Below are 18,655 nucleotides of genomic sequence, written 5' to 3'. Positions count from 1 at the left end.
CCAGCACGACTTATTTGTAAGAATCATACTGCATTTATATATATTTTTTCTACCATAACAAGTGCACTATATAGCGTTTCATACAAGACTGAAAACAAAACTCTGCAAAGTATGTTTTATGCATTTGAGACTTGAGAGGTTCTTCTGAAAAATCCTGCAGCGAAGCGATGCGGAAGTTGCGTCAAATGGCTCCAAAGTTGAAAACATAAACAGAGCCATCAACAGAAACGGTCGTTTTGTTAACTACTATTGTTTGCTAGATATTACATTTTCAATATAGCTCATTATTAAAGCAGCGTAACCAAAGAATATCGATTAATCTTTCAAGTTTGTCTTCAGAGAAGTCACGTTCGCTTCCCCAACAAGAAACTCGGGTGAGCAGCAACGTTCGTCTTCCAATGACTAGCTAACGTTAGCTGTTCTTCTAGTAGCAGGTGAGGTAGCTAATTTTAGCTAAGTGGTAACGTTAACTTTTCAGCATAAATTGTGAGTTTGATAGCTGGAGAGGAAACGCACGGCCTCCCCCAGTGCTCAAAGAGGTATGGGTCAGACACACACATAGTTAGTCTGAGGTAAGTGTAGGTAATACTAGCCTCTAACCAGCCTCTAAATATCCCCTAACCCCTCAATGATGTCCAAGTGACCCCTTGGTTTCGGGACAGCACTGACAACATGGTGGATACTTGTGAAGGTAGGGGTGATTGTTAATTCAGCATCTCTTGCTCTGTTTACCTGTGTCGTGGGGGGTCACGTGGGGGGTCACTGTTTACCTGTGTTAATGATGGGGCACACCCATCATTAACATACCTCACATCAGTGCCAGGTAAAACACACACAGTCACAGTCTCTCTGACTCAGCTATTAGAAATATGTGTTTGTCCCTAACTGTGTCTGTTTCAGGTTGTATAATTATGAGCCATTGACAGCCCTGAGAACCCTGCGGGTGAGTGTGTTTGGTCGGTTGGTGTGTGTGAGGGGGACCGTGGTCTGTGTCAGCAACATCACACTCCGGACGGTGGAGTGTCACCTGACCTCTGTGACAGTGCTGTCCCTGGAGACACTGTTACTATCACGGGAACTGTCCAAGTCTGCCAGGATGACGGTACACGCACAGTTAACACCCTAGAGACGATTATCTAAGTTACATAACAAAGAAATCCCGATCAAAATCGGTCAGTTTAAGCTAGAGATGTTTTTTTTGCATTGGATGCGTCTCAATCCCCCACATCTGCTGTGAAAGGAGATAGTGGTGTTTGTCAGACCATGAGACATCTCGGTCGTCTCACGAAAAAGTCTGTAGCGTCTGAACGGTTTGACCTAAGAACTATTACATTTGTATTTGCCAAGGAGCAGCTACTCTTCCTGGGGTCCGAACACACCAAAGCACCCACATTACAGATAAAACAGGGAACTATGTTTGTACTGAATGAGCTAAAGATAACAGTACATCATATAACACCCCTACACCACCACATATCCACAACACAAAATGTTCAATATCACCATACAACAATGTCACAGTGTGCGCGTATGCATGTGTCTGTACCTTTGTGTGTGTCTCCTCACAGACCCCATTGTTCCATAAGGTGTATTTTTACCTGCGTTTTAAATCTGATTCTACTGCTTGCATCAGTTACCTGATGTGGAATAGAGTTCCATGTAGTCATGGCTCTATGTAGTACTGTATGCCTCCCATAGTCTGTTCTGGACTTGGGGACTGTGAAGAGACCTCTGGTGGCATGTCTTGTGGGTGTACATTCAGCTTGTCAACACCTCTTACAAAAACAAGTAATAATGAAGTCAATCTCTCTTCCACTTTGAGCCATGAGAGATTGACATGCATGTCATTAATGTTGGCCCTTAAAAGTACACAGAGAGCTATCTGTGTTGCCCTGTTCTGAGCCAACTGCAATTTTCCCAAGTCCCTCTGTGGCACCTGACCACACTACTGAACAGTAGTCTAGGTGTGACAAAACCAGGGCCTGTAGGACCTGCCTTGTTGATAGTGTTAAGGTAGAGCAGCGCTTTATTATGTTCAGACTTGTTGTATCAATACTTTTTGACCATGACAGTTCACAAGACAGGGTTACTCCAAGCGGTTTAGTAATCTCAACTTGCTCAATTTCCTCATTATTCATTAAGAGATGTAGTTGAGGTTTAGGGTTTAGTGAATCATTTGTCCCAAATACAATGCTTTTAGTTTTGGAAATATTTAGGACTAACTTAATTCCTTGCTACCTATTCTGAAACTAACTGCAGCTCTTTGTTAAGTGTTGCAGTCATTTCAGTCACTGATGTGTATAGTGCTGAGTCATCCACATACAGACACACTGGCCTTACTCAAAGCCAGTGGCATGTCGTTAGTAAATATTTAAAAAAACAAGTGGCCTAAACAGCTACCCTGGGGAATTCCTGATTCTACCTGGAGTATGTTGGAGAGGCTTCCATTAAAGAACACCCTCTGTGTTCTGTTAGACAAGTAACTCTTTATCCACATTATATCCAGGGGGTAAAGCCCTGGATAATGTGGGAAATGCTTGATAATGTATGTCATAAATAAGTATGTTTTCTGGGTCATTTAAATATTGACTGGCTCTCAATCTGCCCACTCAAGAAAAAACTTCAAACTGTAACCAGTGCCTGCAATCTGGTTCAGGTTGTCAGTCAACCTACCAGGGTAGTTACAAACAGCACAGGAATGAAATCATCTAAATTGCTTTAAAGCAGTATCCAAATCCATAGGATGTAGTGATCACAATATAATAGCCATATCTAGGAAAATCAAAGTTCCGAAGGCTGGACCTAATATAGTGTAGAAGAGGTCATACAATACGTTTTGTAGTGATTCATATGTTGATGATGTAAAGAATATTGAATGTGATAATGTAGCACTTGGTGGTCTATAGCAGCTTTCCACAAGAATGGGCTTTAGGTGAGGTAAATAAACCTGTAGCCATATTACTTCAACAGTATTTAACATTATATTGTCTCTAAGCTTTACAGGAATGTGGTTCTGAATATAGACCACAACACCGCCTCCGTTGGCATTTCTGTCTTTTCGGTAAATGTTAAACCATGTATTGCTACCACTAGCAAAGGTACAGTTGAAGTCGGAAGTTTACATACACCTTAGCCAAATACATTTAAACTCCGTTTTTCACAATTCCTGACATTTAATTCTAGTAAAAATTCCCTGTCTTAGGTCAGTTAGGATCACCACTTTATTTTAATAATGTGAAATGTCAAAATAATAGCTGAGAGAATTATTTATTCCAGCTTTTATTTCTTTCATCACATTCCCAGTGGGTCAGAAGTTTACATACACTCAATTAGTATTTGGTAGCATTGCCTTTAAATTGTTTACCTTGGGTCAGACGTTTCGAGTAGCCTTCCACAAGCTTCCCACAATAAGTTGGGTGAATTTTGGCCCATTCCTCCTGACAGAGCTGGTGTAACTGAGTCAGGTTTGTAGGCCTTGCTCACACATGCTTTTTCAGTTCTGCCCACAAGTTTTCTATAGGATTGAGGTCAGGGCTTTGTGATGGCCACTGCAATACCTTGACTTTGTTGTACTTAAGCCATTTTGCCACAACTTTGGAAGTATGCTTGGGGTCATTGTCCATTTGGTCGCAAATGGGTCTTCCAATCTTTAACTTCCTGACTGATGTCTTGAGATGTTGCTTCAATATATCCACATACTTTTCCTCCCTCATGATGCCATCTATTTTGTGAAGTGCACCAGTCCCTCCTGCAGCAAAGCACCCCACAACATGATGCTGCCACCCCGTGCTTCACGGTTGGGATGGTGTTCTTCGGCTTGCAAGCATCCCCCTTTTTCCTCCAAACATAACGATGGTCATTATGGCCAAACACTTCTATTTTTGTTTCATCAGACCAGAGGACATTTCTCCAAAAAGCACAATCTTTATCCCCATGTGCAGTTGCAACCCGTAGTCTGGCTTTTTTATGGCGGTTTTGGAGCAGTGGCTTCTTCCTTGCTGAGCGGCCTTTCAGGTTATGACGATATAAGACTTGTTTTACTGTGGATATAGATACATTTGTACACGTTTCCTCCAGCATCTTCACAAGGTCCTTTGCTGTTGTTCTGGGATTGATTTGCACTTTTCGCACCAAAGTACGTTCATCTCTAGGAGACAGAACGCGTCTCCTTCCTGAGCGGTATGACAGTTGCCTGGTCCCATGGTGTTTATACTTGCGTACTATTGTTTGTGCAGATGAACGTGGTACCTTCAGGCGTTTGGAAATTGCTCCCAAGGATGAACCAGACTTGTGGAGGTCTACAATTTATTTTCTGAGGTCTTGGCTGATTTCTTTTGATTTTCCCATGATGTCAAGCAAAGAGGCACTGAGTTTCAAGGTAGGCCTTGAATACATCCACAGGTACACCTCCAATTGACTCAAATTATGTCAATTAGCCTATCAGAAGCTTCTAAAGGCAAGACAACATTTTCTGAAATTTTCCAAGCTGTTTAAAGGCACAGTCGACTTAGTGTATGTAAACTTCTGACCCACTGGAATTGTGATAGTGAAATAATCTGTCTGTAAATAATTGTTGGGAAAATTACTTGTCATGACCAAAAGTAGATGTCCTAACCGACTTGCCAAAACTATAGTTTGTTAACAAGAAATTTGTGGAGTGGTTGAAAAACGAGTTTTAATGACTCCAACTGTATTATCTAAGTGAGTTTCAGTAATAGTCAGAATATGAATGTCATCTGTTATGGACCTTGTTTCTCAGGCTGTGTATGTTAATATGGGCTATTTTTGGCACTTTTCTGGGTTGCTTGATTGTTTTTAATGCTTTACTGGGAAGCTTATCAGAAGTAAACTTGATAGTGCAGGGTGAGCTGCACAAAGTGGTCTTCCTACTAGGGCTAACCGCCTTAGTGCTAACAGTGTAACTGGTTCATAGGCTCATGATTACGGCATACAATAGCTGTAGGATCAAAACAGGTATTCGGGGTCATAAATTAAGTTACTTACATTTTGTCTGCTAACGCCCCTAGGATAATGTATTTTTAATGCAGCAATATGACGACTCATTGTCACAATGGTATGGATTAACTGAGCTGGTCTTGGGCCATTGATATGTCATTGTTTCAACGCAGACTTGAAATGCGTGGACAGAGTCTAGGAGCCAAGAAGATTTGGATGGACTCCGTCATTCCTGTAGAGCAGTGGTCAACCGGTCGATCGCCAAACATTTCTGTAAAAAAAAACAACGATAAAGCCTTGCGTTCCTATTTTTTTTATTGGTGTCTGTTGGTGGTAGGTGCAGCCAATTCAGCTGCCCTGTGCGCCAGGTAGACAAACTGTTTCATGTGTCTGAAGGTACAAACCTTCCTGGTCGGCCTGGAGAGGAAATCAAGTGCACTATGCTACTGCTGGACAATCATATTGCTCAAATGACCGAGTCTGCAGTAACGTAGCAGGCATAAAAGAAAGCTACGGCAAAATTGATACTGAGATTTCAAAACGTTTAAAACCATGACTAGAGAGACTGTCAAAAACAGCAGCTCTTTGCTGTATTTGTTGAGTGAGTTCATGTTTAAGTTCTTACTCAGCACTGTCAACACTTATAACCCATAATGTGCGTTCTTCCCATTTCCACTCAGCGCTACAACAAGCAGTGCAGCAGTAATGAGTAGGAAAGTGTATTGATAGGCTTGGGTCTTTTTTTATATTGAGGAATATTTCACTTTCTCTGGTCATAGGAGTAACATCATGAATTTGTGCATAAGGCAGATATAATGCAGTGAGACTCGAGTTTCACAATCAGCTGGAAGACTGTGTCCCTTTTTGGTCAATGTCAGTGGAGGAAAGGGAGAGCGGAGGGATGTTGAGGGGCAGACCCTCAGTCTGCTGCCCTCCCTCTGCTAAGACTGACCATCAGATGCAGGCACCATCAGCCCAGTAAAATAAAAAGCTAATTATTTAAATGTATGCTCACTCAGCTGTGCCTCACAAGTAATACAACAATGGATCTATGATCATATAGCCTACCTCAATTTTTTTTATATAATTTAAAAAAATATCCTGAACAACAATGCATTGGCAGGTCAATTTTTATTTTTTAAACGTATTTTACTAGGCAATTCATGTGAAGAACAAATTCTTATTTACAATGACGGCCTAGGAACAGTGGGTTATCTGCCTTGTACCGGGGCAGAACAACAGATTTTTACCTTGTCAGCTCGGGGATTTGATCTTGCAACCTTTACTGGCCCAACACTAACCACTAGGCTACCTGCCGCCCCAATTCAAGCAAAGCCAGTATGCGGTGATAATGTAGTGGGCCTATAGCTTACTGCACAAACCTCATTGCTACAGTACTGTTTTTAATTGGTTAATGTTGCATAGGCTTACATTTTTTAAAGTCATGCTAATAAAAAAAATCAGAGCGGTAGATCTCGGCATGCATTTTGACTCGGTGATCTTGACTCAGAAAAGGTTGGTGACCAGTGCTGTAGAGTATCTTCTGTTTCCAGAAAGTGTTGCATAAACTATTGAAGACAAATTACTAGGGACTGAGAAGGGGGTTGGGAGACACCGTCACCCCTGGACAGGGCCATCTATATAGAAGCTTACCCAACCAATCTGAGGCAGTGGTTGTGTGGCTAGCAGAGGCAGTGGTGCTTGGCAGATCTGAAAGAGAGGCACAACATTATTTGAATGAGAATTCAGTCCACTTGACAATTCAACAGAATTCAGTATTCTTTATGCTGATTATTTGTACAACTTTAGACAGATAGCAATACAAATAGATTAAAACAATATGAAATGTAACACTGATACAGATGATGTGCATGTGGTGGTTTCAAATAATAATGGTACTACAGATAGTTCGATCTGTCCATGCTTTTCCTAGAAAATGTCCCTAAAGCAGGCATTTCTCCTCGCTGGTCTGCAGATACATGACTACATGATGTGGCTGTCACATGTGATGTACATTGCACTAGAACAACAAATAGCTGTATCAGATAGACATTTCAGGAAAAGCAACTCATAGCATGCCAATAAAATGTCTATCATTGCATTGGTTCGATATTGACATCTAGCTATATAATTAAGATAGCTTCTCTGCAAGCAAGAAGTACTCTTACAAGTACAGATTTTTACAAAACTTTTGGCACAGGTTAGTCGCTAAAAACAGATTCGACACAAGCAAATGTAGTTTTGATTCACCAGTTGCAAAATATTATTGGATTTTCTCACATCAAGTTACATGTTTGCAAGTGTTGTGTGAATAAATACATCACCTGCTTGCTAGTGTTGTTGCATTTGTCAAAAGTTACATGTTTGCAAAACTTTTTTGCAAGTACAAAACTGATTAGACAGGCGCAACTCATTTTACATGCTTGTACACTTATTACATTAAATTTACCTGTATACTCGAGGCTGTGTGTGGTAAAATAAATCAGCTACAAATATTACGAACACTTTAGTAAAATAAAGTAGCTCCTAATAGACTCCTTACAGCTGCGCAGAGGCGCTGTTTGTTCAGCCGTGGCGCAAATTTATTTTGGTCAAGGATCTCGCTTAGTGCGCAGGAGTGAAATAGTTAACATTTGCACAGAAAAGGAGGCAGGGTACAAGATGTAATTCTGAACCATCAAGCTAGTTGGTTACACGTCCTGCATACTCGGATTTATAATTACCCAAACTATCACAGCGAGAACTGTTCTTTTGAAGTGACATCCACCAACACGACGTAAAACTCGCGGAATACGGCAGAAGACATGGATTTATCGGCTAGAGTTGCTGGCTGGATAAGAAGTAAACGGGAAAAATATGAACTGTCGAGAAGGTATTAAACAGCAGGATATATGTAAAGGAGTAGATGAGGTTAGTTTAAGTCGCGTCTTGTTCGCGGTTTTCAATGTTTTTCTTGTCGGTTTGTAAAAATAACTTTGTGTGCGCGAGGGCACCTAGTAATGCGATGAGAAGTGTGTGTTGGTCAACTGCGTCATGACGGCAGCAGACAGGTGTATGTGTGAGGGCAGAGTTTAAGAGACAAAGACTCAAAAACAGAATACTCTGTCCCCCAGCTACACACAATCTGAAACACACCCCACAGGTCACGAATATCCCAATCATGTCGACCCCAGAGGTTACCGGACACGCGCTGAAGGGTTCCACCGAAAGCGTCACCCGATACTATCGCAGGAGAGGATGCAGGGTAACGAAAACGGCTTTAGTTTATATCCGAAGGACTTCTCGGCTGAGGTTGTGCCCGGTGAGGTCTGGTGTGCCTCTAGGCTGGAGAGGTATATGTAATGGAAGACCGGGCAACAGCACACCTGGAGAGGACCTGAGGGAAACCACCCGATCCTGGCCAGGGGCTGTTCAGGTTTAAATAATTGGTAGGTGTTGTGGAAATGTGGTAAGACAAGTGGTAATCTTACTCTTGGCAGATTCATTGTTGTCTGTGAAAGAAGTTGCCCTGATGAAGGCAAAACTATGCCATATTAGATTATAGTTTTAGGGCTGGTTTCCCATGCTGTCACTTTACTGTCATGGCATGAATTAAGACAGACAGAACCACACATTCTCTAGTCAGATCAACAATGCACAATCTTGCACTGAATGTTGCTAAACATGTTCTCTAAATTTTGTGTGTGTTCCAGTATGAAAATCCGCGGACGATCCCCAACCTGCTGTGTGTATGTTGAATCGCGCTGGCTCCGGTCCTGGGAGTCCTGATCACTGAGCAACATTTTCACCTCTCTCTGGGACTGTTCACTTTGGCTGGATTTATTGATGTGGTATGCACGCCTGCCTGCACACACACTTTGTAAATACTTTGATTTTAAATAAAAACAATAACCATACACCACCACCACTATACACACACTACACCCTCTGGTAACCTTGTGTGTTGTCTCTGTAGCTGGGTGGTTATATAGCCAGCAACTGGGCCAGTAGAAAGTCTGCGTTAGGCAGCGCTCTCGACCCATTGGCTGATAAGATCCTCATCAGCGTTTTTTACATCAGTCTCCCCTACGCTCAGCTCATCCCAGGTCTGTGTGTTTGTGTGTGTTGAAATGTAAGTCCTTCCTTGCTGCAATATTCAAATAAATCTTAGTGCTAATAATCCCAATCAAATTTTATTTGTCACATACACATGGTTAGCAGATGTTAATGCGAGAGTAGCGAAATGCTTGTGCTTCTAGTTCCGACAATGCAGTAATAACCAATGAGTAATCTAACCTAACAATTCCACAACTACCTTATACACACAGTGTAAAGGAATTAAAGAATATGTACATAAAAATATATGAATGAGTGATGGTACAGAACGGCATAGGCAAGATGCAGTAGATGGTATCGAGTACAGTATATGAGATGAGTAATGTAGGGTATGTAAACATTATATGAAGTGGCATTGTTTAAAGTGGCTAGTGATACATTTTTACATTATTAAAGTGGCTGGAGTTGAGTCAGTATGTTGGCAGCAGCCACTCAATGTTAGTGGTGGCTGTTTAACAGTCTGATGGCCTTGAGATAGAAGCTGTTTTTCAGTCTCTCGGTCCCTGCTTGGATGCACCTGTACTGACCTCGCCTTCTGGATGATAGCAGGGTGAACAGGCAGTGGCTCGGGTGGTTGTTGTCCTTGATGTACTTTATGGCCTTCCTGTGACATCGGGTGGTGTAGGTGTCCTGGAGGGCAGGTAGTTTACCCCCGGTGATGCGTTGTGCAGACCTCACTACCCTGTGGAGAGCCTTACAGTTGTGGGCGGAGCAGTTGCCGTACCAGGCGGTGATACAGCCCGACAGGATGCTCTCGATTGTGCATCTGTAGAAGTTTGTGAGTGCTTTTGGTGACAAGCCGAATTTCTTCAGCCTCCTGAGGTTGAAGAGGCGCTGCTGCGCCTTCTTCATCACGCTGTCTGTGGGTGGACCAATTCAGTTTGTCCGTGATGTGTACGCCGAGGAACTTAAAACTTACTACCCTCTCCACTACTGTCCCGTTGATGTGGATAGGGGGGTGCTCCCTCTGCTGTTTCCTGAAGTCCACGATCATCTCCTTTGTTTTGTTGACGTTGAGTGTGAGGTTATTTTCCTGACACCACACTCCGAGGGCCCTCACCTCCTCCCTGTAGGCCGTCTCGTCGTTGTTGGCAATCAAGCCTACCACTGTTTTTTTTAATTTTTTTATTTCACCTTTATTTAACCAGGTAGGCTAGTTGAGAACAAGTTCTCATTTGCAACTGCGACCTGGCCAAGATAAAGCATAGCAGTGTGAACAGACAACACAGAGTTACACATGGAGTAAACAATAAACAAGTCAATAACATGGTAGAAAAAAAAGAGAATCTATATACAATGTGTGCAAAAGGCATGAGGTAGGCAATAAATCGAATAATTACAATTTAGCAGATTAACACTGGAGTGATAAATCATCAGATGATCATGTGCAAGAAGAGATACTGGTGTGCAAAAGAGCAGAAAAGTAAATAAATAAAAGCAGTATGGGGGGTGAGGTAGGTAAATTGGGTGGGTAAGTTTACAGATGGACTATGTACAGCTGCAGCGATCGGTTAGCTGCTCGGATAGCAGATTTTTAAAGTTGTTGAGGGAGATAAAAGTCTCCAACTTCAGAGATTTTTGCAATTCGTTCCAGTCGCAGGCAGCAGAGAACTGGAAGGAAAGGCGTCCAAATGAGGTTTTGGCTTTAGGGATGATCAGTGAGATACACCTGCTGGAGCGCGTGTTGCGGGTGGGTGTAGCCATCGTGACCAGTGAACTGAGATAAGGCGGCACTTTACCTAGCATAGCCTTGTAGATGACCTGGAGCCAGTGGGTCTGACGACGAACATGTAGCGAGGGCCAGCCGACTAGGGCATACAGGTCGCAGTGGTGGGTCGTATAAGGTGCTTTAGTAACAAAACGAATGGCACTGTGATAAACTGCATCCAGTTTGCTGAGTAGAGTATTGGAAGCTATTTTGTAGATGACATCGCCGAAGTCGAGGATCGGTAGGATAGTCAGTTTTACTAGGGTAAGTTTGGCGGCGTGAGTGAAGGAGGCTTTGTTGCGGAATAGAAAGCCGATTCTTGATTTGATTTTGGATTGGAGATGTTTGATATGAGTCTGGAAGGAGAGTTTGCAGTCTAGCCAGACACCTAGGTACTTATAGATGTCCACATATTCTAGGTCGGAACCGTCCAGGGTGGTGATGCTAGTCGGGCGTGCGGGTGCAGGCAGCGAACGGTTGAAAAGCATGCATTTGGTTTTACTAGCGTTTAAGAGCAGTTGGAGGCCACGGAAGGAGTGTTGTATGGCATTGAAGCTCGTTTGGAGGTTAGATAGCACAGTGTCCAAGGAAGGGCCGGAAGTATATAGAATGGTGTCGTCTGCGTAGAGGTGGATCAGGGAATCGCCCGCAGCAAGAGCAACATCATTGATGTATACAGAGAAAAGAGTCGGCCCGAGAATTGAACCCTGTGGTACCCCCATAGAGACTGCCAGAGGACCGGACAACATGCCCTCCGATTTGACACACTGAACTCTGTCTGCAAAGTAGTTGGTGAACCAGGCAAGGCAGTCATTAGAAAAACCGAGGCTACTGAGTCTGCCGATAAGAATATGGTGATTGACAGAGTCGAAAGCCTTGGCCAGGTCGATGAAGACGGCTGCACAGTAATGTCTTTTATCGATGGCGGTTATGATATCGTTTAGTACCTTGAGCGTGGCTGAGGTGCACCCGTGACCGGCTCGGAAACCGGATTGCACAGCGGAGAAGGTACGGTGGGATTCGAGATGGTCAGTGATCTGTTTGTTGACTTGGCTTTCGAAGACCTTAGATAGGCAGGGCAGGATGGATATAGGTCTGTAACAGTTTGGGTCCAGGGTGTCTCCCCCTTTGAAGAGGGGGATGACCGCGGCAGCTTTCCAATCCTTGGGGATCTCAGATGATACGAAGGAGAGGTTGAACAGGCTGGTGATAGGGGGTGCGACAATGGCGGCGGACAGTTTCAGAAATAGGGGGTCCAGATTGTCAAGCCCAGCTGATTTGTATGGGTCCAGGTTTTCCAGCTCTTTCAGAACATCTGCTATCTGGATTTGGGTAAAGGAGAAGCTGGGGAGGCTTGGGCGAGTAGCAGCGGGGGGGGCGGGGCTGTTGGCCAAGGTTGGAGTCGCCAGGAGGAAGGCATGGCCAGCCATTGAGAAATGCTTGTTGAAGTCTTCGATTATCACGGATTTATCGGTGGTGACCGTGTTACCTAGCCTCAGTGCAGTGGGCAGCTGGGAGGAGGTGCTCTTGTTCTCCATGGACTTTACAGTATCCCAGAACTTTTTGGAGTTAGAGCTACAGGATGCAAATTTCTGCTTGAAAAAGCTGGCCTTTGCTTTCCTGACTGACTGCGTGTATTGGTTCCTGACTTCCCTGAACAGTTGCATATCGCGGGGGCTCTTCGATGCTATTGCAGTTCGCCACAGGATGTTTTTGTGCTGGTCGAGGGCAGTCAGGTCTGGAGTGAACCAAGGGCTATATCTGTTCTTGGTTCTGCATTTTTTGAACGGAGCATGCTTGTCTAATATGGTGAGGAAGTAACATTTAAAGAATGACCAGGCATCCTCAACTGACGGGATGAGGTCAATATCCTTCCAGGGTACCCGGGCCAGGTCGATTAGAAAGGCCTGCTCGCAGAAGTGTTTTAGGGAGCGTTTGACAGTGATGAGGGGTGGTCGTTTGACCGCGGACCCGTGGCGGATACAGGCAATGAGGCAGTGATCGCTGAGATCTTGATTGAAGACAGCAGAGGTGTATTTGGAGGGCAGGTTGGTCAGGATAATGTCTATTAGGGTGCCCATGTTTACGGATTTAGGGTTGTACCTGGTGGGTTCCTTGATGATTTGTGTGAGATTGAGAGCATCAAGCTTGGATTGTAGGACTGCCGGGGTGTTAAGCATATCCCAGTTTAGGTCACCTAACAGAACAAACTCTGAAGCTAGATGGGGAGCGATCAATTCACAGATGGTGTCCAGGGCACAGCTGGGAGCTGAGGGGGGTCGGTAGCAGGCGGCAACAGTGAGAGACTTATTTCTGGAGAGATTAATTTTTAAAATTAGAAGTTCGAACTGTTTGGGCATAGACCTGGAAAGTATGACAGAACTTTGCAGGCTATCTCTGCAGTAGATTGCAACTCCTCCCCCTTTGGCAGTTCTATCTTGACGGAAAGTGTTATAGTTGGGTATGGAAATCTCAGAATTTTTGGTGGCCTTCCTAAGCCAGGATTCGGACACGGCAAGGACATCAGGGTTGGCAGAGTGTGCTAAAGCGGTGAGTAAGGCAAACTTAGGGAGGAGGCTTCTGATGTTGACATGCATGAGGCCAAGGCTTTTTCGATCACAGAAGTCAACAAATGAGGGTGACTGGGGACATGCAGGGCCTGGGTTTACCTCCACATCACCCGAGGAACAGAGGAGTAGTAGGATGAGGGTGCGGCTAAAGGCTATCAAAACTGGTCGCCTAGAGCGTTGGGGACAAAGAATAAAAGGAGCAGATTTATGGGCGTGGTAGAATAGATTCTGGGCATAATGTGCAGACAGGGGTATGGTGGGGCGCGGGTACAGCGGAGGCAAGCCCAGGCACTGGGTGATGATAAGAGAGGTTGTATCTCTGGACATGCTGGTCTCAATGGGTGAGGTCACCGCATGTGTGGGGGGTGGGACAAAGGAGGTATCAGAGGTACGGAGAGTGGAACTACAGGGTCCATTGCAAACCAAAACAATGATAATGATAACTAGCCTGAACAACAGTATGCAAGGCATATTGATATTTGAGAGAGACATACAATAAGGCATAAAGTGATTGCAGGTCTTGATTGGGAGAGCTAGCTAAAACAACAGGTAAGATAACAGCAGCAATAACAGGGTGCTAGTCTAACACAGCAACAACAGGTAAAAATGGCGACGACTAGGCAGAGAGGGTCGGATTAACTACACACAGATCCTGAGTTAAAGCACAGAGCCGACAGATAAAACACAAATAAACAGAGTGGAGTACCGTGAATTAATGGACAGTCAAGCATGCATCAGCTATGTAGCCACGTGATCATAGTGTCCAGGGGGCAGCCGTAGATGGAGCAGGGAGGCCTCCACTAAGCTAGCACGCAGCGTTTAAAGTTAGTAGCCCGGGGGGTGGTCTGCTCAGACGGAGGGGGTCTGCTCAGACGTGGTCGTGTCGACAGAGAGTCCAAGCCGGATGGCGAAAGAGAGGTTGTGAATTGTAGAATTGTGTTTGCTAACTGGTGCTAGCTTCGTGGCAGTGGCGCTAGCTGCGCTAGCTGCAAGCTAGCTGTGAGGATCAGAAGTAGTGGCTCAGGGATTACGGCAGGAATCCGGCGTTGTTGTCGAGAGACAGTCCGATGCTGGTAAATTGGTGAGTAATATCCAGGCTAATAACAGGGCTGGTGTCTGTGCAGAAGGTAAGAGCTACTAGCAGCGGCAAAAAAATGGCTAAATTAGCTTGTAGCTGATTTAGACCAGTTGTGATGGATTGGCAGGGCTCTGTGTCGGCAAAAAAAAAAAAAAAAAAAAAGGTCCAGTCCAATTGGCAAAAGAGGTATTGTAGCCCAAGAATTCGCTGGTAGACCTCTTCGGCTAGCCGGCAGATGGGCCTAGCTCGAGGCTAGCTCAAGGCTAACTGGTGCTTGCTTCGGGACAGAGGTGTTAGCCAGTAGTAGCCACTCGGTTGCAGCTAGCTAGCTGTGATGATACGGTGTAATTGTCCAGAGCTTGCGTCAGGAATCCGGTGATGTGGTAGAGAAAAAGCAGTCCTATATGCTCTGGGTTGATATCGCGCTTGCAGACTGGCAGGTATTGGCCCGGTATTGAAGCTGGCTGTGTCCGAGTTGAGGGTGAAGACCGCAGCAGTGGCTAACTGACTACTAGCTAGTAGCTAGTTATCTGGCTAGCTTCTGATTGGGGTTACGGTTCTAAAGTATAAAAAAATAGCAGGTCCGTACCACATTGGGTGAGGCGGAATGTAGGAATGTATATTCAGTTCCTAGATGGAAAGTGAAATTAAAATATATACGAAATGTATACGAAAAATACGAAGACTATTTACACGGGACAAGACAAGACAAAGACACGTCCGACTGCTACGCCATCTTGGATATAAAAGTGTAGTGTCGTCTGCAAACTTGATGATTGAGTTGGTGGCGTGGGTGAACAGGGAGTACAGGAGAGGGCTCAGAACGCACCCTTGTGGGGCCCCAGTGTTGAGGATCAGCGGGGTGGAGATGTTGTTACCTACCCTCACCACCTGGGGGCGGCCCGTCAGGAAGTCCAGTACCCAGTTGCACAGGGCGGGGTCGAGACCCAGGGTCTCGAGCTTGATGACGAGTTTGGAGGGTACTATGGTGTTAAATGCTGAGCTGTAGTCGATGAACAGCATTCTCACATAGGTATTCCTCTTGTCCAGATGGGTTAGGGTAGTGTGGTTGCGATTGCGTCGTCTGTGGACCTATTGGGGCGGTAAGCAAATTGGAGTAGGTCTAGGGTGTCAGGTAGGGTGGAGGTGATATTGACTAGTCTCTCAAAGCACTTCATGATGACGGAAGTGAGTGCTACGGGGCGGTAGTCGTTTAGCTCAGTTACCTTAGCTTTCTTGGGAACAGGAACAATGGTGGCCCTCTTGAAGCATGTGGGAACAGCAGACTGGGATAAGGATTGATTGAATATGTCTGTAAACACACCAGCCAGCTGGTCTGCGCATACTCTGAGGACGTGGCTGGGGATGCCGTCTGGGCCTGCAGCCTCGCGAGGGTTAACGCGTTTAAATGTTTTACTCACATCGGCTGCAGTGAAGGAGAGTCCACAGGTTTTGGTAGCGGGCCGTGTCAGTGGCACTGTATTGTCCTCAAAGCGAGCAAAGAAGTTGTTTAGTCTGTCTGGCAGCAAGACATCCTGGTCCGCGACGGAGCTGGTTTTCTTTTTGTAATCCGTGATTGACTGTAGACCCTGCCACATACCTCTCGTGTCTGAGCCGTTGAATTGCGACTCTACTTTGTCTCTATACTGACGCTGAGCTTGTTTGATTGCTTTGCGGAGGGAATAGCCACACTGTTTGTATTCGGTCATGTTTCCGGGACACCTTGCCCTGATTAAAAGCAGTGGTTCGCGTGAATGCTGCCATCAATCCATGGTTTCTGGTTGGGGAATGTTTTAATAAAAGCTGTGGGTACAACATCACCGATGCACTTGCTAATAAACTCGCTCACCAAATCAGCTTATTCGTCAATGTTGTTTGACGCAATGCGGAACATATCCCAGTCTACGTGATCGAAGCAATCTTGAAGCGTGGAATCAGATTGGTCGGACCAGTGTTGAACAGACCTGAGCGCGGGCGCTTCCTGTCTTAGTTTCTGTCTATAGGCTGGGAGCAACAAAATGGAGTCGTGGTCAGCTTTTCCGAAAGGAGGGCGGGGGGAGGGCCTTATATGCGTCGTGGAAGTTAGAATAACAATGATCCAGGGTTTTACCAGCCCTGGTTGCACAATCGATATGCTCATAGAATTTAGGGAGTCTTGTTTTCAGATTAGCCTTGTTAAAATCCCCAGCTACAATGAATGCAGCCTCGGGATATGTGGTTTCCAGTTTACATAGAGTCAAATGAAGTTTGTTCAGGGCCATCGATGTGTGTGCTTGGGGGGGAATATATGCGGATGTGATTATAATTGAAGAGAATTCTCTTGGTAGATAATAGATCGGTCTGCATTTAATTGTGAGGAATTCTAAGTCAAGTGAACAGAAGGACTTGAGTTCCTGTATGTTGTTATGATCACACCACGTCTCGTTAATCATAATGCATACCCCCCCTCCCTTTTTCTTACCAGAAAGATGCTTGTTTCTGTCGGCGCAATGCGTGAAGAAACCAGCTGGCTGTACCGACTCCGATAGCGTGTCTCGAGTGAGCCATGTTTCCGTGAAGCAAAGAACGTTAGTCTCTTATGTCTCTCTGGAATGCTACCCTTGCCCGGATTTCATCTACCTTGTTGTCAAGAGACTGGACATTGGCGAGTAGTATACTCGGGAGCGGTGTGCGATGTGCCCGTCTCTGGAGCCTGACCAGAAGACCGCTTCGTCTGCCCCTTTTACGGCGTCGTGGTTTTGGTTCGCGGGCTGGTATCCGATCCATTGTCCTGGGTGGTAGGCAAAACAGAGGATCCGCTTCGTGAAAGTCGTATTCCTGGTCGTACTGTTGGTGAGTTGACGTTGCTCTTATATCCAATAGTTCCTCCCGACTGTATGTAATAAAACCTAAGATTACCTGGAGTAACAATGTAAGAAAAAACACGTAAAAAAACAAAATACTGCATAATTTCCTAGGAGCGCGAAGCGAGGCGGCCATCTCTGTCGGCGCCGGAATCGATGTCCACACAATCGCCGTAGAGGGAGAGAACCAAATAATTATTTGTTAATTTTGTGCTCTTCTGACTGTGTGTGTTCTCACCTCCCCTGACAGCGTTGGTGATTATCAGAGACGTCGATCTGATTGCTGCTGTTTCCTACGTCAGATACAAGACTGTCTCCCCTCCTGTAAGTCATACACACATAGCAGGCTGGTTCAGGCCTGTCATGGACACTAGTCCATCGGTCAGAATACATGAACAAGGAGATGGATGGGAGTGTGTCCAGTACTGTTATGTTTAGATCTGTGGCGTTTCTCTGTTTATACTACATCTCGCTCTCTCTGTCTCTTTGTCTGTGTGTGTACGTTTTTAAACCCCTGCTACAGCACAGCTCAAACCCACCACCCTCAGTAAGGTAAGTCTCTGTACCTCACACACACCAGTGTTTCCCCTATATGCATTTAAATCGTGAAAATGTAGGAAGAAAAATAAGGGGAAATACACACGTGCGTCATACACAAGTTAAACAACAGTCCTCATTCATTTGTCTAGTTGGTTAGTCATGTGTTGTGTGCTTATGTGCATGCAGGTGAACACAGCGATCCAGCTCTTCCTGGTAGCAGCATCGTTGGCCTCATCTGTCTTTCACTTCAGACAGTCCGCTCCTGCAGACCCTACGGTAATACACAAACACACACCATAGCCAGTCTGTTTCTGCAGACTACACACTGGAAATCTTAATGGTACATTGTTTCTGTTGTGTGTGTTGGTAATACTGCTTTTGTGTGTGCAGGTATATCACACAGGTAACGACGACTGTGTCAGGCTACAGCTACTGTCACTACGGCATGAAGACTCTTGCGGTGCTCAACAGCACTAAGTAATCATGGCAACTCAACAGCGCAAACTGAACTCCGCAACACCAAGTAACTGTTGCAACGTAACACGCTTGCTGCACCCTTGCTGCACCCACCGGTCTGCCAGAGGACTCAAGTTGAACACACCCATACTTGTGTAAAAACTCCAAAATGAACTCTTGTGAGCGTGTATTTATTAACCCTGTATTGCCATGGGAACCATCCTGGCAGATTGACAGTTTTGTATCTGAATGTGATTAAATCATGAACCTGCTCTGATAGCCTCTCGCCATGTGTGTAAGTCAACTCCTTGTTTAGATTGCTAGTATGGTCTGTAAAGAGGATCAGGATTCTGCAAGACTGTGTGGCGGGAAATGTAAGCGTGTGTGTAATGCGGAAACGAAGCTTTCC

The 18,655-nt window shown here is 45.0% G+C and overlaps 1 pseudogene; it reads left to right on the top strand.

The window, feature by feature from the left end:
* Positions 1 to 194: 194 nt before the first annotated feature.
* On the top strand, positions 195 to 18,523 carry LOC139563718 (cardiolipin synthase (CMP-forming)-like; annotated as a pseudogene).
* Positions 18,524 to 18,655: the final 132 nt, after the last annotated feature.

This window comes from Salvelinus alpinus, chromosome 34 (assembly GCF_045679555.1).
Source record: "Salvelinus alpinus chromosome 34, SLU_Salpinus.1, whole genome shotgun sequence".
NCBI classification, from domain to species: Eukaryota; Metazoa; Chordata; class Actinopteri; order Salmoniformes; family Salmonidae; genus Salvelinus; species Salvelinus alpinus.
The sequence above is the reverse complement of the archived record's forward strand: the minus strand, read 5'-3'. Positions and strand labels throughout refer to the sequence as shown.